A 27,097-nucleotide genomic window follows, 5' to 3' on the forward strand; every position below is an offset into this window, starting at 1 on the left:
AGGGTCTAAACCTGTAAAGACAACTTAGTAGAAGCTCGGCATCTGCGAGAGAGCTACAAAATCCCAGTATTGAGATGTCTGCTAAAAACGGCTTTCATCCCCATTCTCCGTTGTTAGCAGCAAAATGTGCTTGTGTGACGGGCTGCCTGCATCAGACCCGAGTCATTAATCAGAGCACTTAATTGCACCCTTACTATAACACGGGATGTTCTGTAGAAATACACAGATCATCATCCTCGCAGTTGAACAAATGTATTTACTTGCAGCAAAGTTCTCTTTCTGTCACCATTTATTATAAGTAAAGGTGAATTTATTTCAAGTAATTCTTTAGAAAGACCATTGCCATCACTAACAGGACAACTATCGCAAACAATTGTATACCGTAATTTAAAATGCATACATATGCTGTATTTTTCAGCATATAAGACGCTCCGGACTATAAGACGCTGCTAGATTTAGAGGGGAAAAAAACAGGGATAAAATATACTAAACCTGGTGCGTCCATGGTCCAGAGGCGTCTTGTAGATGTTCTCCTCCAATTATTGTGTCTGTCTGTACCTCATGTGCCCCCCTCTGTCTCATTGTGTCTCCTTCTGTCCCCCATGTGTCCCCTTTCCTTCTGTCCTCCTCCACTCCCCCTGAATAGATGAAAGCGCAATGGCAGCGCGCCTCACCTCGTCCATCAGAGCCCGCAGTGATTAAAGACATCTCCTCTCTCTCACTGTTCCCCAGTGCCGGCTCGTTTCTTCATCAGAAGCCGTCACTAGGGAAGCCGTAAGTGAGAGGAGAGGTCTCTGATCACAGTGGGCTCCAATGGATTAGGTGAGAGATGCGCTGCCACTGCTTTCATCTATTCAGGGGGAGCAGAGGAGACATGGGGGACAATACAGGTAGTCCCCCAACATCGCAGCAGTTTGTATCAGCGGGCATTCGAATTAAAGACGCTCTGACTTTTGGGGGAGAAAAAGAGCGTCTTTTATATTCTGAAAAAAAAATGGTAACTACATTTCTCCCAGAGTATAAAATGCCCTATAAATTTTTTTTTTCTGGTGTTAATTTGTGTTATAAGGTTCATACTTATCTCTAATCAGTTTATGTATAATAATTGACCATTGACGCAGGATTAATGTATTTTACATATAAGAAATGGTTATTAACCACTTAAAGAGACACTGAAGCGGAAAAAAAATTATGATATTATGATTTGTATGTGTAGCACAGCTAAGAAATAAAACATTAAGATCAGATACATCAGTGTAATTGTTTCCAGTACAGGAAGAGTTAAGAAACTCCAGTTGTTCTCTATGCAAAAAAGCCATTAATCTCTACGACTTTCAAAGTCGTGGAGAGGGCTGTCTTCTGACTTTTATTATCTCTGCCAGAGGAGAGGTCATTAGTTCACAGACTGCTCTGAAAGAAGGATTTTTAATGCAGAGTGTTGTGTAATCTGCACATATTAGAGAATGATGCAATGTTAGAAAACACACTATATACCTGAAAATAAAAATATGAGAATATTTTCTTTGCTGCTAATCTTCTAGTAATTATTCATAGTACACAACCAATTCATTATATCATATATATTTTTCCGCTTCAGTGTCTCTTTAAGCGTAGGAACTGACCCTGCGGTATATTGGATATCCACTTAAGATGATGGCAGCTATAAATATTTATATAACTATTAATGTCCACTTGTTTGCGGTAGGTCTTTGTGATAATTTTGCATTCTTCTACAAACACAGTGAGGTCCAGGAAATTCACTTGGCTTTTACTAAAGTCCCCTGTAAATGTGAGATTATAGTCATTGATGTTGATCCATCTGAGAAAATCCTCCTTAACAGTCATTTGAGGATTATTTTATTCATGCATTTTATTGTACTGTACAAATTTGATTAAAATTGAAATCATTTTTTACTCCCTGCAAACCAAGTAACTATTCAGTTCAAGTTAAGGCTCAAAGTGGCAGACCAATAAACACTTTGGATAAACAGAAGTGACAAATGGTGAGAACAGTCAGAGCCAACCCACAGACCAGCACCAAAGATCTACAACATCATCTTGCTGCAGATGGAGTCACTGTGCATCATTCAACCAATCGGCGCACTTTACACAAGGAGATGCTGTATGTGAGAGTGATGCAGAGGAAGCCTTTTCTCCGCCTACAGCACAAACAGAGCCGCTTGAGGTATGCTAAAGCGCATTTGGACAAGCCAGCTTAATTTTGGAATAAGGTGCTGTGGACTGATGAAACTAAAATTGAGTTATTTGGGCATAGCAAGAGGCATTATGCATGGAGGAAAAACACCTACCTACTGTACAATATGGTGGTGGTTCCATCATGCTGTGGGGCTTGTGCAGGGACTGGGAATCTTGTCACAGTTGAGGGATGCATGGATTCCACTCAGTATCAGCAGATTCTGGAGACCAATGTCTGGGAATCCGTGACAAAGCTGAAGCTGCCCCAGGGCTGGATCTTTAAACAAGACAATGACCCTAAACACTGCTCAAAATCCACTAAGGCATTAATGCAGAGGAAGAAGTACAACATTCTGTAATGGCCATCTCAGTCCCCAGACCAGAATATAATTGGAAATCTGGGGTGTGAGTTAGAGAGCTGTCCATGCTCAGAAGCCATCAAACCTGAATGAACTAGAGATGTTTTGTAAAGAGGAATGGTCCAAAATACCTTCAACTAGACTCCAGACTCTCATTGGAACCTACAGGAAGCGTTTAGAGGCTGTCATTTCTGCAAAAGGAGGATCTACTAAATACTGATTTCATTTCGTTTTTCTGGTGCCCAAATTTATGCACCTGCCTAATTTTTTTTTTTTTTTAAATAATGATGGCAAACGTTCTGTAAATCCAATAAACTTAATTTCACTTCTCAAATATCACTGTGTGTGTCTCCTATATGATATATTTAACTGACTTTTTTATCATAACAAGCAACGATTTATACAGGAAAATCATGATGATTAACAAGGTTGCCCAAACTTTCGCATCCCACTGTATAATCAAGTGGTTCACCTTTAAAGTGGACCTGAACTCTTGCACAGGACAGAAGAAAAAAAGAGAGACATGCACCCTGTTTGTATTTAGAGAGTTTAGCTTGTCTAATTCCCCCTCATCTGTGTCTAAGCACAAATTGTAATTTGATCCCTCAGCTGTGTCAGCTGCCTGCTAAGGCAGAGAGTTTAATTGGTAAACACAGGATCTTTACAATATAGTAGACAGTTTTTTGTATCAGCTGTAACAAAGTATTCTGCTGTTGCCTATCTTTTAGAGTCGAGAGGAAGTTCTGAGTTCAGGACCACTTTAAGATGCTGCATAGTATAACCAATCCTGGGAGTTCACGGTTCAGGCTCTCGGAGACAAAGGGGGTTATATTGTAGCCTAACTCAAACAAGGAAATGGGGGATCTATAGTGCAGCGGTTCATAGCAAGTAATGGCATGGGATTCTGTCCTTATGCCAGCCAAGCTTTGCTGCTAATTGACAGTTTAATTGGCATTGCAGGTATGGCATCTGGTAGCACAATAAACTGCAGCGTATGAGAAACCTAGTTAAAGCAAATTTCCAGCCACCGATCTAGATGTTTTGTCTGAAAGCTCAGTAAGCACAATGGCTTAATGTTCCTTTTGTATGTTAAAGGAGGGTTCTGCAGCTAAAGTTCTGTCCACCGTATTGATATCTAGGCTCTTACAGCATCCTCACTGACTTTACCTTCTTTTTCTGACCCACACCTAGCCTAGCAGCCACTCACTATCATAAAATGTTCTCCTCCGACCTCAAGTCTGATGCTTCCTATTCCGCTGTCATCACCATGCCAACTGTCACCACTGGTGGGATAATTAAACTATTGAAATGGTGATGGCATGACCGTAAAATGCACAAGCTTTTCTAAACCTACAAAGAGTACCCTACATCAGTTTAGGCAGGTTATGGCAGTGGCTGAACAATTCCGGTACTCTTCTCCTTTATGAGCGTTTCTCAATCCTTTTATCTCAAACCACTTTTTAATACTATCCATCTCTCCCTTCATTTCAGCCGAGGACTTTTTTTGTGCTTTTTTGTTACAGATAAAATTGACAGCATCAGAACCATCTTGGTCCTCCCACCCTCCCCCGGACCTTACCTTCTCTCTGGCATAATAACTTGTCCCTCTCACCTCCAAGGCCTATCATACATATATCTACCCTTGATACTGCCCCCTTTAATTGTATTCCTCTTTCTTACGACGTCCATCATACCTGCCATAACCACTCTCTTTAAACTTTGCCTGTCCATAGGTATCTGTGCTTCCAGGTTCAAACATGCTTTCATAACTCTGCAACTCAACCCCCCTGGTGGTATGATTATTTTTGTATTTTAGGGTCTAAAAGCAGTGCAATTTTTTTCACAGGCTTTTAGACCCTAAAACCAGGAAACAAATCATAACGCAGTGAGATCTGTGGCAGCCTTTGCACTTACCTCCCCTTTTCCTCCAAGTGGCACTGTTACCCTATAGCAGTGATGGCTAACCTTGGCACTCCAGCTGTGGTGGAACTACCAGCCCCATGAGACATTGCAATACTCTGACAGTTCTAAGCATAACTCGAGGAGGCAGAGGCATGATGGGATTTGTAGTTTTGTCACAGCTGGAGTGCCAAGGTTAGCCATCACTGCCCTATAGTGAGATTGCGGTCTGTAGTCATGACAACAAACTGGGAACTCACCTGAGGAATCCAGAGCCTCCGAGGACCGGAAGAAGAGTGTCTGGATCCTGGTGCAGATGAGTTGAAACGCCCGCTGCACTTCAGGCACCTGCGACTACAGTGGGGCCTGGAGCTCATGGGGGGGGGGGGGAGGGGGGCTGTCTATGCTGGCTTCCTACTAGTCTAGTAGGACTAGTTCCAGGCTGCTGGCCTCCGCCCAAGAGAACGGGCAGAGCAAGCCGGAAAGTGGGGGTGCCAACAAAGGGGAATCCCTGCTGCTCAGGGTGTACGTTGAGTGCAGGAAGGGTAAGCCGGCCTCTGGACTCAGCATCAGCTGCACTTAGGCAGATAGCAGACAGAGAGAGCAGCCACGGGAGAGCTGCGTGCAGTGAATATTTAAATGAGTGATCAGCTCACCTCTGACTTTTTTTCATAGAGTGAAGCATACAATGAAAAGTATGCTACTATTAACATGCATGTTTTGTGGTAATGCACTGCATGCAGAGTATTGGGATGCCACACATAGTTAGACCACACTGGTCACATGGTGCGTGGTTCATTGCAGTGCAGCTTTCCTAATTTCAATATAACTGTTCTGTCGCACTGCAATGCTCCATTGTAAACCTAGCCACACGTTCAAGAGGACTTCTGGGATCCTTAAAACTTTCTTGCACGCATCCTTGTCTCTCCACTGAATAGTCTAACTTTAAAACTTTTCAAAGAAAACTTATTGTAAAATATTTGCCAGCTTTATCATCCCAGTGACATCATTATTCCAGACCTGCTGCACCATTTGAATTGATGGTGCCTGTTAGTCACGTGACTACACCTACCATGATTCCTAGTGGTGACTGGTAGCTGAGAGTCGGCTATTAGATGCCTGATGTAAGTTTAAAGGTCTGCTGGCCATTTGGTGAAAACAGTAGTAGTGGAATTTACCTACGTGATGACATACAAGCAAAGATGCAGTATATCTAGCACTTTGAGCCCGACAGGAGGAAAGCGCTATACAAATGTTAGCAGCATTATTATTAACTTAAGATGTATAAGGCTTCTTGCACACAGGGACGTTACAGGCGCACGTTAGTGCAGCCTGTAATGCTCCCCCAACGCACAGCAATGTAACACAAGTGGGCTGTTCACACTGCCCACGTTGCGTTACATTGTAACGCAGCAAAGTGCTGCATGCTGTGCGTTATGCGCGGCTAAGCCGCGTTAGACTGTTTGCACATGCTCAGTCATGTTGGGGAGGAGGGGAGAGCGGCCGGGCACATGGATAATTAATATTCACTGCACTCAGTGAAGTGCAGTGTTTACTTCCTAGAGCGGTCACTCTGTGCAGCGATTGACCGGGCGGGACCACGTGATGCTGCATGCGTCCAAGAGTACGCATCACAGCATCACGGACGCCAGAGTGAGCTGCACAACGCGGCTCACTCTGACGTCCACATCAGAGAGCACCAGGCATTGCGTTAGGGGCACGTTATGTGCCCTATAACGTCCCCTAAATGCAACGTCCTGGTGTGTAACTAGCCTAAGGGTGCAACATGTGAGCTTTTAGATTTTGTGCACCCGCTGTATGTAGTGAACAGCAGGGGCTGTGGACAGGGCTACTTGGCTCACGTTGTGTGGTAGAGCTGGTCGATGAGATGCTGTTAACTTGCGATTTTGTGCAAATTCAAAGTACCCCTGAACTGTGTTAAACATGTGAAGTAAAGCCTATCGTGGGCTAGAGTATGTTTTTACTCACTGTGCTGCCACCAATATCATCCCCCTCGTCCCCGGTTCTCAATTTCTTTGACTGAAGATCCCGTTGAAGAAACTTCTTCCTATTACCTCAAGCAATTCAGCTCTGCGCAGGTGATTTTTTGGCCTGGTTCACAGTGGCACTTATTGAAAAACGGATATGTGAAAACTGAACTGTTTTCCGTTTCTCATCCGGTATCAGTTTCTCATCCATTTAGATTCTGTTACAACGGAAGGTGGATTGATTTTTGTGACAATGCAACATGCATGGGTGAACCATAGGTACATGTCTGTATTGCATGTGCATGGCCTGTGCACCTGCAGCCCAACCACACATGGTTAGTGTACAAGGCATGCCTACAGTGAATGTCATAAAGGGCAGGGTGAGCCTTGACTTGCACAATCAGGGGCTCAATACCATATTGCCTAATTGCTGCCATTTTTAACACTAATCCAGCAGAAATCTGCGATGGCGCCTCACATAGAGTTGACAGGAAAAGTGGCTACAGGGGTCTGTTTTTATAGTCACTGTGTTGTAAAGATCTGTTTTCTCATTGCCCCCATGCACTTCAGCTTCTGTTTCATTTCCGCTGGGCTCCGGTGTCTGGAAAAATCACTCCAGACCCAAACTTGCATCCTGTTTGGTGGAGCGTATGTAACTGATTCGTGTGAATTGATCCATGAATGGATATTGGATCCGTTAACATCCTTTACGGTCTGCTAAACAGTATGTTTTTTTTCTTAATACGAACCAGGCCTAAGGCTCCATGCTCACTGCACATCCGATTTGCAATTCCGATTTTCCCTGAATGCGATCAACAGAAAAACGCAGAAAAAAACACAGCCTGCAGTAACTATTAAAAATCAGAATTGCATGTAAAAAACGATTAGGAATCGCATGCAGTGTGCTGGGGGCCTAACTGAGTTTCTATTGGTAGTCGGTTGGTGTTTATCCTTAAGGCTGGTTTCACAGTGGGACGTTACAGGCGCACGTTAGAGCAGCCTGTAACGCACAGCAATGAACAATCAATGGGCTGTTCACAGTGCCCACGTTGCGTTACTTAGTAACGCTGCGCCATAAAACAACGTACTGCATGCAGTACCTTACTGCTTGCACATGCTCAGTAATGTTGAGGAGGAGCGGAGAGCGGCCAGGCACATGGCTAATTAATATTCACTGCACTCAGTGACGTGCAGTGAATATTACTTCCTGGAGCGGCCGCTCTGTGCGGCGATTGGCTAGGTGGGACCACGTGATGCCGCATGCGTCCAAGAGTACGCATCACGGCATCACGGACACCAGAGTGAGCTGCACAACGCGGCTCACTCTGACGTCCACATCAGAGAGCACCAGGCGTTGCGTTAGGGGCACGTTATGCGACCTTAACGTCCCCTAAAACGCAACGTCCTGGTGTGAAACCAGCCTGAATCTTCATTTGTTACTTTCTCCAGCAATCGAATATTCATACACCGGTCTGGATTTTTGTGGTAATGGGTTGTGTGACCTTCCAAGGTTCACCTGTGCATAAAAGGACTGCTCTCACATTAGTATAAAAATGTGGACTTTTGGACTTGTTGGGATGTTTTTATTTCTCCATATAGACAGCAGCGTAGCATTAGGGGGTGCAGAGGGTGCGACCTTGCTAGTAGCAGCATTGTTTATCCTCTTCTCTTTTGTATTGTTGGCGTTGATACATAGTCCTGCAATTTCTGCTTCATTTTGTAACCTTTTTTTAGTTTTTCGTTCCTATCTGTATTCCTTTGAATTGTGCCTACGCTGGACTAGAAAAGCATTGGTGCTTGGATTTCATCTTTTAAAGCAAACCTGATGCAAAAAAAAGTATGATATAATGAATTATTTGTGTAGTACAGATAAGGAATAGAACATTAGTAGCAAATATATAATTTTCAGCTATATAGCTTTTATTGCATTGCATCATTCTGTCATGTTTGCAGTTTAGAAACCACACTCTATCTAAGCTATATAACAAAGCAGAAAAAAATAACCCTTTGAACTTCCTTGCAGTGAAACCTCATCTCAAGCTGTCTCTCAGGCCTGGAACCCACTGAAATCAGCAAACGCAAAACGCAACCGCTAGCGTTTTGTCTGAGCGGTTTGCAAGCGGATTCATGCACGTTTTTGGTCGTGTTTTGCAACATTGTATTTTTTTGCCCAGCGGGTGCGTAGCGTTTTGCGTTTTGCGTTTTTATCCTGATTTGGTCCTGTGAATTATTTTTAATTTTGTTACAGTGTGCTGAACCGCAAAACGCTAGCAAAACCGCTCAGTTTAGGTTTTGCTGAGCGTTTCTGCTAGCGTTTCAATACTTTACATTGAAGCGCTAACGCTCCCAAAATGCTGCAGGTCCTGCGTTTGCGTTTCTGGGAAACGCAAACGCTCCTGTGGAAGTTGCCCCATCCATAAACATTAGCCCAGCATTTTGGCAAACTGCTAGCGTATCGCAGTGCTGCCAAAACGCTGCCAAAAGCGCTCCTGTGGGTTCCAGCCCTCACTGTTTCTTTGCTGATTGAGTGTTTATAAAACAGGGCCGTATTCGACCCAGTGGGTCGAAAAGCTCGGAGAAGATCTTTTGCATAGATAACTGAAGTGTTTTTTTTTTTTTTTTTGGTTTTTGTTTTTTTTACTCTTCCTGTACTGGAAATAATTTGAGACTCTCTTCTTTGCTACTAATGTTCTGTTTCCTAACTGTACTACACATACATTATTTTCACATCAGGTTTGCTTTAAGAAAGGGCTATAGGTACACTGACATTTTAAACTAATCTGTTTACATATGGTATAAAGAAATAAAAACACTATTGCTTACCTTTTAAGTACCAAAGAATTCGTATGTTGAAACGTGATACAAGAGTTGATCCCCTTTTTAAAAAAAATAAATAGGTCTTCAGTTTGGGAATATATTGAGTGAAGTACTTCAATTAATGGAGCCAACGTTTGTTTTTCTTGCCTCTTTACATTTGCCTGATATAAGTTTAGTAATAAGTGTTAAGCAATTCTCATGGTAACAATTTTACTATGCCATAAAAAGAGTGTAGCATATATCGTAAGTCGCTGCGTTTGTTTATTTAAAACGTAAAGGTAATTTATGGAGTGTGCTACATGTAACCGGGTCTGCCTTATTAAAGCCAAGTAATCCTAATTTACAACGTATTCCACTGAGAAAAAACATGTCCTACGACTCGCAGAGAACGGCCCGCTGCTATTGGCCAGACGTGACATCATTGTTTGTGAGCGCTATAAAATATAATTGAACCATCAGATGAATTGTAATCATGCTCTCAACCTTCTAATGTGTCTCTGTTAGTTTATCAAGCCTTATTAAATATTGTAATAACCAGATGTAAGTGGCACCATGATTCTTTAGGCAGGTGTTTATAGCCTACAAACACGAACGATCCACTTGTTGCTTTTATATGCTGGAAAATGGATGGCTTTATGTACCCCATTTAATTACTAGACTGTAATAATAGAAAAATAGTTATTTAAGTGCCGTAACTCATAGAATTGTCATGGATGGTTAGGAGCCTGGGCTGTCTGGGGTTAACCCCCTTACCGATAAGCAGAAACCACATTGGAACAGTGATTGCAGGAACTCAGGGAAATAGTCTAGCTGTAGGAACATTTTAGGGCCGCTTTCACACAAGTAGCTGCCCTGGATGGCCACTGCGACCTTCTCCTGTGTCTTCTGCACCGATATCAGATATGGTTTTTGGTTGTTCCACGTTGATGTGATGAACCACTGCAGGAACACTGCAACATGAAAATGCTTGTAATTTGATCTCTCCCCATGTCACCTCACTGCCACGACATATAAGGCAGATAAGCTCATTGAACGCACAGGGTGTTAACAATATGTCTGCTTCCATAAATCAGGAAGTAGATACCCTGCAGATTTACTTTAGAATTTGTATCAGCTGTTACAAAGAAATGCTGGGATTGGTGGATGCCAGATCAATGTTGTTGCTGGTTGCTTGCCTCACTAATACTGTAATACAGTACTATACCATACAAACCTTAACTTTATTAATCTTGAAGTACAGTAATTAAAAACAAATTAAGGCACTTTTTTTAATTTAGGAAATGCAATACATTTTTTCTGATCACATGTATTGGAAAAATCAGATTGAAAAATATAAGTATAAGTACAAATAAAGTACAATGTTTCATTTAATCAATCAAATAAAAAAAAAAACCACACAAACATGAGATTGAATTTTGTATGATTACCTTAAAGGGTTCTGTGGAGGGGTTAAAAAAAACAAAAACCGACACTTACTTGGGGCTTCTGTCGGCCCCCTGCAGCTGTCCTGGCCCACGCCGTCATCCTACGATCCTCCGTTCCCAGCTGCCAATCCCGGTCTAATTATGCGTCCAACTAGATTGTGGTTGCACAGCTGTGGCCACGGGCGTGCTCGCTCCCGCACGAGTCATCGGGACCTTATTGCGCAGGTGCAGTACAAGAAAACTTCATGCTGCGCAGAAAGGTCCCGATGACGTGCGCGGGAGCGAGCACTATTTGTCTAGTTAGACTATTATTAGACCAAGACCGGCGGCGGGGAACGGAAGATCGTAGGAGGACGGCGCAGGACATGACAGCTGCAGGGGGCCCGATAGAAGCCCCAGGTTAAGTGCCAGTTTTTTTTTTTTTAACCCCTCCACAGAACCCCTTTAACCACTTTTGTACCAGCAATCTCTGGCCCCTTAAGGATCAAAGACCTCTGTAAGGAAAACGGGGCCTACTGACGTCACCCCGCACGGATTCGCAGCTACCGCCGATCACGCTTACGCTCACTTGCTCTGCCGTCACCATGACAGCAGAGCACCTAGAGCTGGTCAAGAGACAATTTGAGCAATATACTACTGTAAGTACATTGTCTTGTCACTTAACTGTCCCTCAGAGGGGCTCACAATTTAATCCTTACCATAGTCTTGTATTCATGTATTGTGTAGTAGGAATAAAGTTGAGTCCGGCACCATCCACTTACATGCTCTTTAACTTTATTTGCAGATCACTGACATAGACAATGTGGTGGCATGGAGCTCCAGTGAGATCTGTGTCTTTGACAATTTCTCCAGCTGTTTAGCTATAGCTTTCTCATCAACCGTGCTCAAAAAAGCCACCTCTGCTGTCACTTTGGCCACAATTCTAGCAGTATCCTCCGGTGTATAGGAGAAGATGTGCTCATCATATTGTGTAGTGTATGTATCATAGTCTAAAGCCAATTTTAGGTGGAAGCCAATGAACTGATCTGTATGTTTTTGGGATATTGTAGGAAACTGAAATGCCCAGAGGAAACCCACACAGACACGGGGAGAACACTCTGTGCAGACGTTGCCCTGGCTGGGGTTTGAACTGGGGACCCAGCGCTGTAAGGCGAGATCTCTAACCACTACGCCACCATGCTGCAATGCCACCTCGTGTGGGACAGTGACACACTTGGGGTTACAAAGTTGCAATTTGGCTGCATGAAAGCACCTGACAAGCGTGCAGTTCAGCCTCCTGTGTGAAAGCAGCCTTAGAGTGTGATCCAGTCACGAGAAAGCGACTGTGGTCCAGATGTGATTTTCTTGGTGCAAATTTCTTTTTGGTATGGCGATTGGAGCTCAGTTAATTTGGATTGGTCCTAGCTCTGCAAAGACCAAGTCTCAGAAAACCAGAACCTTTGTATCAAGTCTACTTACTAGTCAGAACAAGGCCAGGATTGGGGACAATCACTGCTAGAGGCATACTCACCAGTAGTTTTAAAGGAAATATCTGTGTAACGGTATAATTATAAAATAGAATCCTTTGAACATTGTTGCTACTGTAGCTTTGCCACATACTGCACTGGCTTGTTGTTTTGATTTCTGCTTTGCTTTAATTGACCATGTTGGCAACATGAGGAGATCATCTATTACTAACAGTGAGGGCAGGCAGAACATAAACAGTCTGTGTTCTGCTGTCCTAATTTTTTCCTATCCCCCTTTGCCCCCCCCCCCCCCCCTCTTATAGTTTGTTCTGAATGGAAAACCATGCAAGCACTGTAAACCTTTAACAAATAGTTCTAGAATGTTTTTGTATATCTGCTTTCTTTGTTCACGTTCTCCTCACTAATTGCTGAAGAGAGTTGTGAGGAGAAAGCATTTTCTGAAGTGAGGTTACTATGCTTAAAGGGCAACCCAAACTTTGCACACAATTGTGGTGAATACTGTAGTATTTCTGAAGGTTCCATGTGTTCATTGGTACTAAAAGAGAAAGCACACAGAGGCAGATGTAACAGATGAAGTATTTATTGAGTCCATAAGAATATGCAGAACAGCAGTGTCAGCAGTGCATACGGGTACCCCAGAGTCCCATTTAGCAGTCCACAAAGGCCCAGAGCCTTTCCTAACAAGTAGGTTAGCAACTTTGCTTTAACTTAAAGTGAATGAATGTCAAATGATAGAAGCATTACAAGTCTGAGCAGCACAGTGGGTAAACTAACTGTAGACTGAAGGTGTTATACCCCCTCTGTGTCATGGTCTTCTGAAGATGGGCAACCGGACCTGAAAAGTTAAAATCTCAATCTTTTATTGGTAATCCATAAAAACAGCACAGCAATGGTACAAGGCAGCGCAGCAAGTAAAAGCAGATTAGGACATTTTGGCACATCCGGTGCCGCCGTAATAGGAATTACTGCTAAAGCAGGCCCCAGAAAGTAATTTGGGCGCTTAGTTGCGAAATGTTCCATCAGGTGTTTTATATTTTACATAAAACAATAAACCTGTTATTTTCAATAGATCACATGTTGCCTTTGTTCCATTTTAAATTAAACCTAGGATTTAAATAATTTGCACATTGGTGCATTCTGTTTTAATGTACATTTTACTTAGTGTCCCCTGTTAGAAGTGATGTTGGAGCACCAAGTGCTTGAGTGCATTGTACACAGGGTTGAAGGACCTCTACTTGAGGAGGGCTCAATGTAAGCACTATATTCCTGCTTGTTGGTTCTGTCCTTCAACCTGAATTTGTGTGAAGGTGATAGATAGTGATCACTATGTAGGTTTATACGAATTACAGTTCTTGTAGAAATAAGGTATCGTCAGAACTCTTAAATTCCGCAAAGCTGAAGTGATCGTACACAGAGAACACTTGTAATCTCCAAAGTTTTGTCAAATGTGCAGTTGCTTGAAAAGGATTGTATGCTGGCCAAGGCTTGTTCGTATCTACAAAGCATGGCTCTGTCTAGACTTTCCCATATATCTTTACTTGTAACAAATCTATTCACCCCACAGGAAGTGAGCCATATAAAGTGCTTCTGTTTTACAGTCTTGGCCAGATATTATATATTACCGAGAGGAAGGAAACTCATACCGCCGTGACACAATCCATTGCCCATAGCAGCATGAGTATGATTAGGGAGCCCGGTGCTCCGAGTTGCTAAGTCATTGAAGGGTAGAACTGTGTGTTTTTCATCTTTCCCCTGTGAAGCTTCATTGTAAACGTTGTATATTAGTTCAGTACTTAGAACCTTTCTCATTTCTTTTTCTAGTAATATTATAAGGCAACACATCTCTTTATGAAATTATTTACATGAAGGGGAGGGAGAGCACAGACACAGTTTGGTTAACCTCTAAGGTCCTAAAGTGTACAAGTCATGCAACCCATGAAAAATATACAGATACTAGTACAGTATAGATAAAATCTAAATTTTGGTCTATAGCATCTGGTATGCTTTATGAATTATATGTTGCTTGTGTTTTCTGACAGGTTACTGGTTTTTGCCCAAAAGGTGGATCAGCGCATCACCAGGCCGCCTCCGAATGGCCTCCAATCAGAGGTGCCGCTGAGCCCCCCTAGAAACTGCAAACGCATCTTGAACCCAAACCGAAGCTCTGCATATACACCAAAAGCAAAGCTGTTAAGTGGGAGCAGCTGACCAAAAATGAATTAAATTCGTACATGGCAAGGAAATGAACAGCGCTACTTAAAAACCGATAAGTGCCTACCTGCAAGAGAGTGTAAGCCCCACTTGTGGGATAAAATGCACACCTAGCATACACATGACCTGTCTACCACTGAAGGATGTTGGTTTCCTGTAACAGCTTGCATGCAACTTGTTAAGTTCTCGTCCCTCCCACTGCGGAGAAGTCATCCTTGATGGGAGGGGACCTAACACTAACTAAATCCTAACCTATGTATATGCATAACCTGGGTGCGGCCAATCAAGTAAAATTGAAAATTGCGCAAAAGGTGGATCAGCGCATCACCAGGCCGCCTCCAAATGGCCTCCAATCAGAGGTGCGCTGAGCCCCCCCAGAAACTGCAAACGCACTTATCTGTTAAGTAGCGCTGTTTATTTCCTTGCCATGTACTAATTGTATTCATTTTTGGTCAGCTGCTCCCACTTAACAGCTTTGCTTTTGGTGTATATGCAGAGCTTCTGTTTGGGGTCAAGGTGCGTTTGCAGTTTCTGGGGGGGCTCAGCGCACCTCTGATTGGAGGCCATTCGGAGGCGGCCTGGTGATGCGCTGATCCACCTTTTGCGCAATTTTACTTGATTGGCCGCACCCAGGCTATACATATGCATAGGTTAGGATTTAGTTAGTGTTAGGTCCCCTCCCATCAAGGATAACTTCTCCGCAGTGGGAGGGACGAGTACTTAAAAGAGGAACTCCAGTGAAAATAATTTAATAAAAAAAGTGCTTCATTTTTACCATAATTATGTATAACTGATTTAGTCAGTGTTTGCTCATTGTAAAATCTTTCCTCTCCCAGATTCACATTCTGACATGTATTACATGGTGACATTGTTACTGTGGACAGGTTATATAGCTGCTCCTAGCTGTTGTGGCTGTTACAGACAGCTTTAAACAGCCATTTCCTGTCTGTGAACATTGTTACATTGTGGCAGTTTGCCCAGAGTACCGCGGTATTCAGAGCCTCTTGTGGGAGGGGTTTCAGCACAAAATTAGTCACACAGCGCCCCCTGATGGTCTGTTTGTGAAAATCATTCTATTTCTCATGTAAAAGGGGGTATCAGCTACTGATTGGGATAAAGTTCAATTCTTGGTTGGAGTTTCTCTTTAACAAGTTGCATGCAAGCTGTTACAGGAAACCAACATCCTTCAGTGGTAGACAGGTCATGTGTATGCTAGATGTATATTTTATCCCACAAGTGGGGCTTGCATTCTCTTGCAGGTAGACACTTATCTGTTTTTAAGTAGCGCTGTTCATTTCCTTGCCAGGTTACTGGTTTTCCTATGACAGGATACCAGAGAGGCATTATTTTAATAGGAAACTGCTACACAGTACTTTTTGTACTTATTTACTTGCTTTCCCCATTGCTTGCCCTCAGGGGTGTAACAATAGACCCTGCAAGGGATGCAGCCGCAGGGGGGCCCAGAAGCCATAGGGGCCTGTCCTGGGAGACTTGACAACTAAGGACAAGGAGAGAAAAAACTTTCTGCTCTATGCACAATTGTTTTAATGACTGCATCTGCTCAGCCACTGATAAGGAATCGTCCCTATTCCGTGTTCAGCAGGGTCTTGTGTACAGAGCTGTTCTACCCCCAGCCTTGCTACCCCTCCCTTAGGGCTGTGTCCTGTAGCGATGCTTGATGAGTCTGGGCACTGAGAGATAAAGCTTTCTATTCTCTGCACAATTGTTCTAATGGCTGCATCTGCTCAGCCACTGATAACTCTGTTTTTATCTGCTTGAGGAAAACACATTCAAGTGTGTACTGTTTAATTGAGAATAACATTGGTTTCTTAGTTTACCTGTGCAGAAAGCGAGAGGACAATGGTTTGTCGGGAGGGGGCCCATCCAAAGTTTCACAGGGGGGCCCAGTGCTTTCTAGTTACACCCCTGCTTGCTCTCTCCTACAACAAATTAAATAAAGCTATGTACATACAGTAGAGTCTTGATTGCCCAGTTTTACCAGAAATAAGCATGTCACTAATCCAGAGCTTGTTCATCTGCCTCCATTACTTTCACCCACAGCCCCTGATCAGCAGGACAGCCAGGCAACTGGCATTGGGTGTTTTATTATTATTTGTAGAGCGCTGACATCTTCCGCCGTGCTGTGCAGAGTAGATTGTCTTGTTACTTAACTGTCCCTCAGAGGGGCTCACAACCTAATCCCTACCATAGTCTTATGTCTATGTATGTATCCTCTAGGGCCAATTTTTAGGGGGAAGCCAATTAACTTATCTGTATACTTTTGGGATGTGTGAAGAAGCCAGAGTGCCCAGAGGAAACTCACGCAGACATGAGAGAACATACAATCTCCATGCAGATAGTGACCTGGATAGGATTTGAATCTGGGACCCAGCACTGAAGGCGAGAGAGCTAACCACTACGCCACCATGCTGGTTTAAAATGAAATATGTCTACATTCATATTCCTCCCACTTCAGGTTCCCTTTTAAAAAGGTTTTCGCTGGAATTACACCTTAATTAAAACCGCAACAAAATTCCACAACAAAGTCCACATTTAGATGAAATATTTACACTATTTAATCATTCAGTGAAGTCATTCTCCTACTTTGCGCAAAAGGCTTTGCCTATACTTCTATGGCAGGTGCAGTTGTTTATTTTGACCATAATTTTACCAAGACTTATTTTAGTCAGACGATCTCAAAGTTGTATTTTCAAACATCAGGAAGTTATTGTCCATTTAGGCACAGTCAGTGGTTTTACCACATCTAAAAGTTCGCTTTTGGCCCAGAGAATGAAAATCTGCCCACTAAAGGCTATGTCACGTCATATCTAATCACCATTTCCCTAACATCAAAGGCAATGGCTGTTTTGCTCATGAATGTAAGTATTTACTAGTGAGCATTTTTACTCCATGCTTTATTTTGCTTAGACACTCAATTTGAAAAGAAGGAAAAATTTGCTCAAATGAGGTAGATGTTTATAGCCTCAGTCCAATTCTAACAAAACAGCTTGGATAAATAAACTTAAATTCATTTAGATATAAGATTCAATTTGTTTGCTTTTATTGCTGGGAAAGGAAGTTGAGTTGCATTTTGGACGATTGGAGAGGACAGCTGGTACACAGGAGATGTGGAAGGGCCGTCCATGTCAAAATATAATATCGCCACTTCTATCATGAACATTTATCTTTTCCTTCTATTCTCTTTCTTTATTTTTGGTCACCTCTCTTCCCTCCCTTCTAAAGCCAGTAGGTGTATGTAAAAATAATCCGACATGTGTACAGCAGCTCCCGACCAACGACCACTTCTCGGCCAGCAATCCACCAGGTGGATCAACTCGGCCGAGCGACAGCTGATTCCTTTGTTGGGGCGGCTTACTCCGTCCACCGCGTTACGCCATATCTGCACTGCTCCATTGGCCCTCTGCCGCCCCCCATTGCAATAGACTTGTGTGTGCAGCCACTGCCCAGTTATGTCACCTGAGGGATTGGGCGGCATCAATCAAGCATGTGTATGGGTGTGTGTACGGTAGAGTACACTTGACTGGGGAGAAGAATCTAGCATGTGTATGGGAACTCTCCCCATAAACCTACAAGACTGTATCATTTGTGGGCACCTTTACACAGGCAGATAAATTGTATAAGTTGGTGATTAGCATGTGGTTGAAGCAACCCTTTAAAGCCAGCTATCCTCTGTAATTTGGGTACTGTATAATGTAACAAAATTTTAATGCTCTTTAACTCTTTGGGAGCTGTCACGTGAGAGATGGTTTACTGAACCCACAGTTTATAGCTGCCACAGGTATCATCCAGCACATAGTGAATGCGTGCAGAGATATATATGGACTACAACTCAGTTCAAGCACTGTACCACCACCAGCCATGGATGCCCAGAAGTTCCGTGAGACAAGTGTTGAATCCACCATTTTCAACAGTCTCAACAGAGCTGCAATTAGTGCAGCAAAGAGGTGGCCTCATAATGCTATATACAGTAAAACCCCTGTTATCCAGTACTCAGTTAACCAGAAGTCTCAAGCAACCAGAAAAAAATCCTGGCCTTGCAGGATGCATAAATCTACTTTTACACTTCTTTATACAGTAATAAACCTCTGTTACATTAAATTATGTCTGTCCTAATTTGTTTAACTACTGTATTTTAACATGAATACAGAGGTTATGGTAAGTATACCAGGGCCGTGGAGTTGGAGTCAGAGCAATTTGGGTACGTGGAGTTGGAGTCTGTGGTTTCAATCGGATGATTTTTGTACCAAATCCACAGCCCTGGTAAGTATTAGACTAAGGCGTGTGAGTCAAGGAGTCTGAGTTGGAGCCATTTTGGGTACCTGGAGTTGGAGTCAGATGATTTCTGTACCAACTCTACAGCCCTGAAGTGTGGGGTATAGTACTGTTGTTTTTTTTCAGTAGTAAAGACTACTTTTAACATTGACTGTCAAGCAACCAGAAACCACACTTATCCAGCATCAGCCAATCCTCGTTGGTGCTGGATAATGTAGGCCTTGCTGTAACTAAAAACAGCAGACTTGCAGAGTATAGCTACTCAGTGCTAGCCTAATTAGACAGTTTTTATAGATTTTTTTTTGTGTGTGTGTGTGTGTTTTATTCTTGTAAACACCCCCCTCCCCATATCCACCAGCTAGCTTGGCTCTGGTAAATTGCCCATTTGTACTTCCCTCTGAAGGTGCTCGGCTTCAGGGTCACTGGCCCCCCCCCTGCATCTAGACAGACAACCATGGAGCAGAAGCTTTCTCTGGCACTTAGAAAACCCTCCCGCTCGATTGCGGTGCGCTAACTTAGCTTTAAACTTTTCAATAACTTTAGAAAACAATTGTTTGTCCTTACACATTTCTAATGGTATGATTAATTTTTCAGAGCGCAGGTGAGATGTTGGCTGTATGCCAACAGGAGAAACCAAAAACCAGCGCCATCCACTGCCAAGTGTTGCTTTATTGTGCCACTTTTGTCGGTCACAAATTAATATACAGAAAGGTTACACTTGTGCATAAATTGTACAACTGTTCAAAGTGAACCATACGTGGGAGAGGAGGTGGGTGCAGGGGTGAACCATGCGTGGGAGAGGAAGTGGGTGCAGGGGTGAACTGTGCATGGGAGAGGAAGTTGGTGCAGGGATGAACCGTGTGTGGGAGAAAAAGTGGGTGCGGGGTGAACCATACATGGGAGTGGATGTGGGTGCAATGTGAACCATACGTGGGAGAAGACGTGGGTGCGGGGCTGGACCATGCGGGGGAGAGGAAGTGGGAGAGGAGGTGGGGTTGAACCATATGTAGAATAGGAAATGGGTACGGGGGAGAACCATGCATGGGAGAGGAAGTGGGTGCGGGATGAACCATACGTGGGAGAGGAAGTGGGTATGGGGTGAAGCGTGCGTGGGAGAGGTAGTTGGTGCGGGGGTGAACCATGCGTGGGAGAGGAGGTGGGTGTGGCGTGAACCGTACGCTGAAGAGGAAGTGGTTGCAAGGGCACTAGACAGACCAGACGACGGACGTTTCATGTCAACAAGTACAATTGATCAGGTTCTAGTCCGGTCTAGAATGAACATTATTCAGAAATAGAGGTGTAGCGAACGGTTCGCCGGCGAACGGTTCCAGGCGAACATTGGTGATTCGCGTTCGATTCGCCCCATAATGCACTATGAGGGTCAACTTTGACCCTCTGCATCACAGTCAGCAGGCACATTGTAGCCATTCAGGCTACAGTAAGCCCTGGAGCCCCACCCCCCTTTATTTAAGGCAGGCTCTGGCGGCCATTACACTCACTCGTGTGCCTGCTAGTGAGAGGAAAGGGACAGCTGCTGCAGACTTGTTCTTCTAGGGACAGATTAGTTAGGTTCTTGGCTGCTCAGTTTGCTCCTGGCTGATTGTTATTGCTTTATAGCACCCTAGCTTTAGTCAGAGCTCATCCTGTTTTTTTTTTTTTTTTTTTTTTTTTTTTTTTTTTACTGTGTCAAACTGACACTTTTGTTGCATGCACAGCCTTGCTAATTGATAGTGTGTGTGCCACTGCCAGCAGCCCAGCACATTCAGTGACTGACTGAGTGTGTGACAGGGAGCTGCACATTGTACTACCCAGTACTGCATATACCCAGTACCTGTTGTGTTTACTTAACCCACCTCATCACTGCATATACCTAGCTTTGTGTTGAGTGAACCCAGCTCACTGCATATACCTACTACTACCTGTTGTGTTGAGTGAACCCAGCTCACTGCATATACCTACTACCTGTTGTGTTTACTTAACCCACCTCATCACTGCACATAACTACCTGTAGTGTTGAGTGAACCCAGCTCACTGCATCCTACTACTACCTGTTGTGTTTACTTAACCCACCTCATCACTGCACATAACTACCTGTAGTGTTGAGTGAACCCAGCTCACTGCATATACCTACTACTACCTGTTGTGTTGAGTGAACCCAGCTCACTGCATCCTACTACTACCTGTTGTGTTTACTTAACCCACCTCATCACTGCACATAACTACCTGTAGTGTTGAGTGAACCCAGCTCACTGCATATACCTACTACCTGTTGTGTTTACTTAACCCATCTCATCACTGCACATAACTACTTGTAGTGTTGAGTGAACCCAGCTCACTGCATCCTACTACTACCTGTTGTGTTTACTTAACCCACCTCATCACTGCACATAACTACCTGTAGTGTTGAGTGAACCCAGCTCACTGCATATACCTACTACCTGTTGTGTTGAGTGAACCCAGCTCACTGCATCCTACTACTACCTGTTGTGTTTACTTAACCCACCTCATCACTGCACATAACTATCTGTAGTGTTGAGTGAACCCAGCTCACTGCATATACCTACTACCTGTTGTGTTTACTTAACCCACCTCATCACTGCACATAACTACCTGTAGTGTTGAGTGAACCCAGCTCACTGCATATACCTACTACCTGTTGTGTTGAGTGAACCCAGCTCACTGCATCCTACTACTACCTGTTGTGTTTACTTAACCCACCTCATCACTGCACATAACTATCTGTAGTGTTGAGTGAACCCAGCTCACTGCATATACCTACTACCTGTTGTGTTTACTTAACCCACCTCATCACTGCACATAACTACCTGTAGTGTTGAGTGAACCCAGCTCACTGCATATACCTACTACCTGTTGTGTTGAGTGAACCCAGCTCACTGCATCCTACTACTACCTGTTGTGTTTACTTAACCCACCTCATCACTGCACATAACTACCTGTTGTGTTGAGTGAACCCAGCTCACTGCATGCACCTACTACCTGTTGTGTTTACTTAACCCACCTCATCACTGCATATACCTAGCTTTGTGTTGAGTGAACCCAGCTCACTGCATATACCTACTACCTGTTGTGTTGAGTGAACCCACCTCACTGCATCCTAGTACCTTTACTGTTCAGTGAACCCAGCTCACTGCATATACCTAGCATCCCCCCGAGATGGACAAAATGGACAAACCGGGTAGAGGAAGAGGTAGAGGCAAACCCAGAGGAAGGCCACCAGGCATCGGCAGGTCTGTGCGAGGTGGTGTTGCTGTGATTTCGTGCGGACCTGCCCCAAAATACAGTGCTCAGAAGAAGGCACGTGCCATCACTTCCCAAAATTGTGAGGAGGTGATTGAGTATTTAACACAGAACACCTCATCTCCCGCAGCCACCAGCGCTACAACAAGCACCACATCCGCTGCATTTGACACTTCGCAGGAGTTATTTGGTGGTGGTGGTGGTGAAATCACCGATTCACAGCCACTACTGCAACAACAAGAAGAAGGCACAGGTACACTACCTCCTACGTCTGAGTTAGGTGGCGATAGTATGGACGTAACGTGTGTGGAGGGGGCTGATGAAACACCTGAAGTTGGTGCAGTTGAGGAGGTGTCTGAGGAAAGTGCAGCTGGCCAGGAGGATTATGACGACGATTATACGGACACCACATATGTTCCCGGTAGAGGAGATGACCAGGGGGACAGTTCAGAGGAGGAGTCAGAGAGGACTAGGAGGAGACGACTCCATGATAGAAGCAGAGGGAGCTCGTCCTCAGAAACAGCTGGGGGCATTGTCCGGCACCATGTATCGCCCGCTATGGCCAGACAGCCAACATGCCCTTCAACGTCAACTGCTGATGCCACCGTAGCGCCATCACCCCAGGGGGGCTCAGCGGTTTGGAAATTTTTTAACGTGTGTGTCTCAGATCGGAGCAAAGCCATCTGTTGTCTCTGCCAGCAAAAATTGAGCCGTGGAAAGGCCAACTCTCACGTAGGGACCTGGAGAAAAGGCACAAACAGCTATGGCAAGAACACCTGAGGAAAAGCAGCACCCCTCAAAAGACAAGCCACCCTCCTTCTCCTCTTCCTCCTTCAGGTGCATAGTCTTCATCCACTTTCTCCCTTCACAGCCACCCTCCTCCACACCGCCTCTTCCCTTCAGCGGTTCCTTCTCCTCTGCCCACAGCAGTACCCAGCTGTCCGTGAAGGAAGTATTTGAGCGGAAGAAGCAAATGTCTGCCAGTCACCCTCTTGCCCGGCGCCTGACAGCTGGCGTGGCGGAACTATTAGCTCGCCAGCTATTACCATACAAGCTGGTGGGTTCGGAGGCTTTCCGTAAGTTTGTGGCCATTGGTACACCGCAGTGGAAGAGACCAGGCCGCAATTATTTTTCACAAAAGGCCATACCCAAACTCTTCCGTGCAGTTGAGAGGCAAGTGGTGTCATCTCTGGCACACAGCGTTGGGTCAAGGGTCCACCTGACCACGGATGCCTGGTCTGCCAAGCACGGGCAGGGCAACTACATTACATACACAGCCCATTGGGTCAACCTGGTGACCGATGGCAGCAAGCAGGGAGTACGTGGCTGCACAGAGGACTGACTTGTCACACCTCCACGGCTTGCAGGCAGGCCTCCAGCCACCTCCTCTCCACCTGCTATCACCGCTTCGCTGTCGTCATCCTCCTCCTCCTCCTCGGCTGGTGCCGCCATCTCCTCTCCAGCTACGCAGCCCCAGCACCCCAGGGCCTATGCTGCATGCCAGGTGCGACGGAGTCATGCAGTGTTAGACATGTCTTGCCTGAAAGCGGAGAGTCACAGTGGAGCAGCTCTGCTGGCTGCTCTTAACAAACAGGTGGAGCAATGGTTGACCCCGCACAAGCTTGAGATCGGCAACGTGGTGTGTGACAACGGCAGCAATCTCATTGCTGCGTTGAATTTGGGAAAGCTGACACACATACCCTGCATGGCACATGTGCTTAATCTGGTCGTGCAAAAATTTGTGTCCAAGTACCCAGGCTTAGAGGACGTCCTGAAGCAGGCCAGGAAGTTGTGTGGGCATTTCAGGCGCTCTTACAAGGCCATGGCACGCTTTGCGGAGATTCAGCGTAGAATGAACTTGCCGGTGAGACGCCTGATTTGCGATAGCCCAACTCGCTGGAATTCCACCCTGCTGATGTTCTCTCGCCTGCTAGACCAGGAAACAGCCGTCACCCAGTACCTGTATAATTACAGTACAAGGACACAATCTGGGAGGATGGGGATGTTCTGGCCCAACAACTGGACACTGATGCGAAATGCATGCAGGGTCATGGAGCCCTTTGAGGAGGTGACCAAACTGGTGAGTCGCTACACTAATTTTTTTGGTGCGTGTACATGTGCCCATCCCCCTTCGTGATCATTACCTTGCCGCGGTGAAGGGGCTTGCGCATCACAATGAAGCAATGACCGCCGGCTATTTGAGTGTCTCGGGTGGGGGTGGCACACAAAAGATAATAAGGTCGTTGCTTCATTGTGGTCAGACCAAATTTGATCAGCTGGACAGTCACTGTTCTGTCATTCAGCTACATCAGCCGGGCGAGCATATGGGCTGAAAAGCCACCATCACCTGCACTCTCATCATGGTGCGCACCAGTCCAGCACGGCCGTCACTACACAAACGGCTGTTTGCAGTCACTGCATACCTTTCACTGCATCTGTGACTGCACATTATACCTGGCAGTCAGTGCATAACTTGCACTTGCATGGATACACTTTTAAACAATTTAAAAATACAACCATCTAAACTTACAAACAATTTAAAAATACAACCATCTAAACTTTCAAACAATTTAAAAATACAACCATCTATCATTTTCAAACAATTTAACCATTTACCGCCATCCTAACGTATTAAAACGTCATGCTTACCGCTATTAACAGCAACATGACGTTTTAATACGTCGCGCATTCCCGCCGCTGCTACCGCCGTGTGTCCGCCATTACCGCCGCCATTACCGTCGGGATCCCGTGCTGGGCGATTGGGGAAGAGGACCGAACAGTCCTCTACCCAATCGCAGTGCCTGGAGTGAATGGACGTGACCGCGAACAGCGGCTACGTCCATTCACATAAACAGGAAATGTAACAGTTTAATAAAGTGTAAAAAAAAAAAAAAAAAAAAAAAAAAATGAACACGTCCTATGAGTGTTCACTAGCGCCATCTTGTGGCCAAAAAGTATATTACACCTACAAAATACATACATTTTCAAGTATATACACATTATTAATAAAATTACACTTCCAACCCTCCCCCCCCCAAAAAACACTTGTAACAAAAAAAAATCAGCTTAAAAAAAATAAATAAATAGTTGCCTTAGGGACTCAGCTTTTTTTATTCTATATTTTATGGGGGAAAATTAATTTTAATTTATTACACAGGGGCTTGTAATTATGGCCAGAACAAACAGAAAAATAACCACTTATATTTCAAAATAATATACTGTCGCCATACATTGTGGTAGGGACATAATCTAAACGGTTTAATTATCGGGACTACTGGGCAAATAAAACGTGTTTGTTTTATCCACAGGAGAATGTTTAATTTTAAAACTATAAAGGCTGAACACTGAGAAATAATGAGTTTTTTTCTTTTTTTTCTGTTTTTCTCATTAAAATGCATTTAGAATAAAAAAATTCTTAGCAAAATGTACTATCCACAGAAAGCCTAATTGGTGGCGAAAAAAAACGAGGTATAGATCATTTTCTTGTGATAAGTAGTAATAAAGTTATTAGGGAATAAAAGGGAGGAGCGCTGACAACTGAAAAATGCTCTGGTCCGTTAGGATAAAAACCCTTGGGGGTGAACTGGTTAAAAAAAGGGCAAAAAAACTTGCCCTCCGTAAAACATTCTTGGCAAATGCTTTCAAATTGGTTTGTCTTCCGCTGGCTCAAGGGTCCATCTGACCACAGATGCCTGGTCTGCAAAGCACGGTCAGGGCAGCTACAGCATGGGTCTCAGCAGGTTCCCACTTCGGGCCAGAATCCAACCTTCATTCCCCGCGGTGACAATGGCAGACTTGCCCTCCATAACGGATTCCCGTTAAAGGATTTAAAGTTAATTAATTTCAAATACACAGCAGGGCCTCGAAAGTCCGTCTCCTGTATTGTTATTTTTGGTCACTACCTCGGGGCGGGCGTGCATGCCCTCCTTGGATGTGTAGTGGTAGCCGTTTCTCAGGCTCCACACCGGATTCCATCCCTCATTCCCCGGCCATTACCCGGTCTCACAAATGGCAGACTTGCCCGCCTCCATATGATTCTCGTGAAAGGAATGTGGTGTCATCTTTGCCCGCCATAACTGGTTCTCGTTCAAGGTTTTAAAGTACATTCATTTCAAATACACAGCAGGGCATCGAAAGTCCGCCTCCTGTATTGTTATTTTTGGTCACTACCTCGGGCGGCGGACGTGCATGCCTGCCCGCTGCCCTCCTTGGATGTGTAGTGGTAGCCGTTGCTCAGGCTCCACACCGGATTCAAACCCCTCATTCCCCGGCCATTACCCGGGGTCACAATGGCAGACTTGCCCGCCTCCACAGGATTTTCATTGTAGCGGTACTGAACAAGTACACAGCAAGTAGAAAATGTAATTTAAAAACAAAACGTAAGCTTTTTAACAATGCCATGGAAAGTTGAGAAGGAAGTCACACATTACCTGACATCACTGAGTGAGGAAGAGCAATCTCGCCATGTTGCGCAGTAGTCCAGCATGGCCGTCACTACACAAAGAGCTGTTTGCGGTGCGTTACACAGTGAGTTTGGTGTGTCAGTGTGAAGCAGTACTCTAATTACACTCCCTGATTGATGTATACACATGCAAGATGTTTTAAAGCACGTTAGGCCTCCAATTTAGCATTCAATGTGATTTCTGCCCTTAAAATGCTGTTTTGCGTCACATCCAGATTTTTCTAAACCATCACAGTCCTTCATCAGGTGTTATAAATCAAGAAACACCATTCAGTCTTATAAAAAAAATTGTACAGAAATTTCGGCCAATCTCAATCAAGTTTTATAAAAAAAAAAAAAAAATTGATCTGATTTCTTGCTCCAATGCAAAACAAAAAGCTGTTGATCTCTCTGCAACCGGTCATTTTTCTCGAATTGCCGTAGAATCCTATCTTGGTATCATTTCCAATCCTTCTTGAGTGGCAGAACCCACAAAGTGTCTATGGGGCCTTTCCTGTCCACCCCTGTAACACTTAAGTATGGGGTGCCCCAGGGCTCAATCCTATCTCCCCTGCTTTTCACGATTTACATGCTACCGTTGGGAAAACTAATCCAAAAACATGGCCTGACATACCACTGCTATGCAGACGACACCCAACTATATCTTTCCTTCAAGCCTGGTGTGACAGACCCAACTCTAACTATAAACGCCTGCTTACGTGAACTACAGCAATGGATGAATGAC

At 44.3% G+C, this 27,097-nt stretch overlaps 1 protein-coding gene and 1 long non-coding RNA gene across 2 annotated transcripts in view; one reads left to right on the top strand and one right to left on the bottom strand.

Moving 5' to 3' along the window:
* UQCC1 (ubiquinol-cytochrome c reductase complex assembly factor 1) overlaps window positions 1-27,097 on the top strand; it is a 255,738-nt gene that overhangs the window by 140,698 nt on the left and 87,943 nt on the right. The gene's annotated exons all lie outside the window — the stretch shown is intronic.
* Window positions 8,117-27,097, bottom strand: part of LOC137542186 (uncharacterized) — a 104,454-nt gene continuing 85,473 nt past the window's right edge. The window contains exon 3 of the long non-coding RNA XR_011025375.1: window positions 8,117-8,264. This is a non-coding gene — a long non-coding RNA (uncharacterized lncRNA). The remainder of the gene's footprint in view (window positions 8,265-27,097) is intronic.

Source organism: Hyperolius riggenbachi, chromosome 12 (genome assembly GCF_040937935.1).
Source record: "Hyperolius riggenbachi isolate aHypRig1 chromosome 12, aHypRig1.pri, whole genome shotgun sequence".
Lineage (NCBI taxonomy): Eukaryota > Metazoa > Chordata > Amphibia > Anura > Hyperoliidae > Hyperolius > Hyperolius riggenbachi.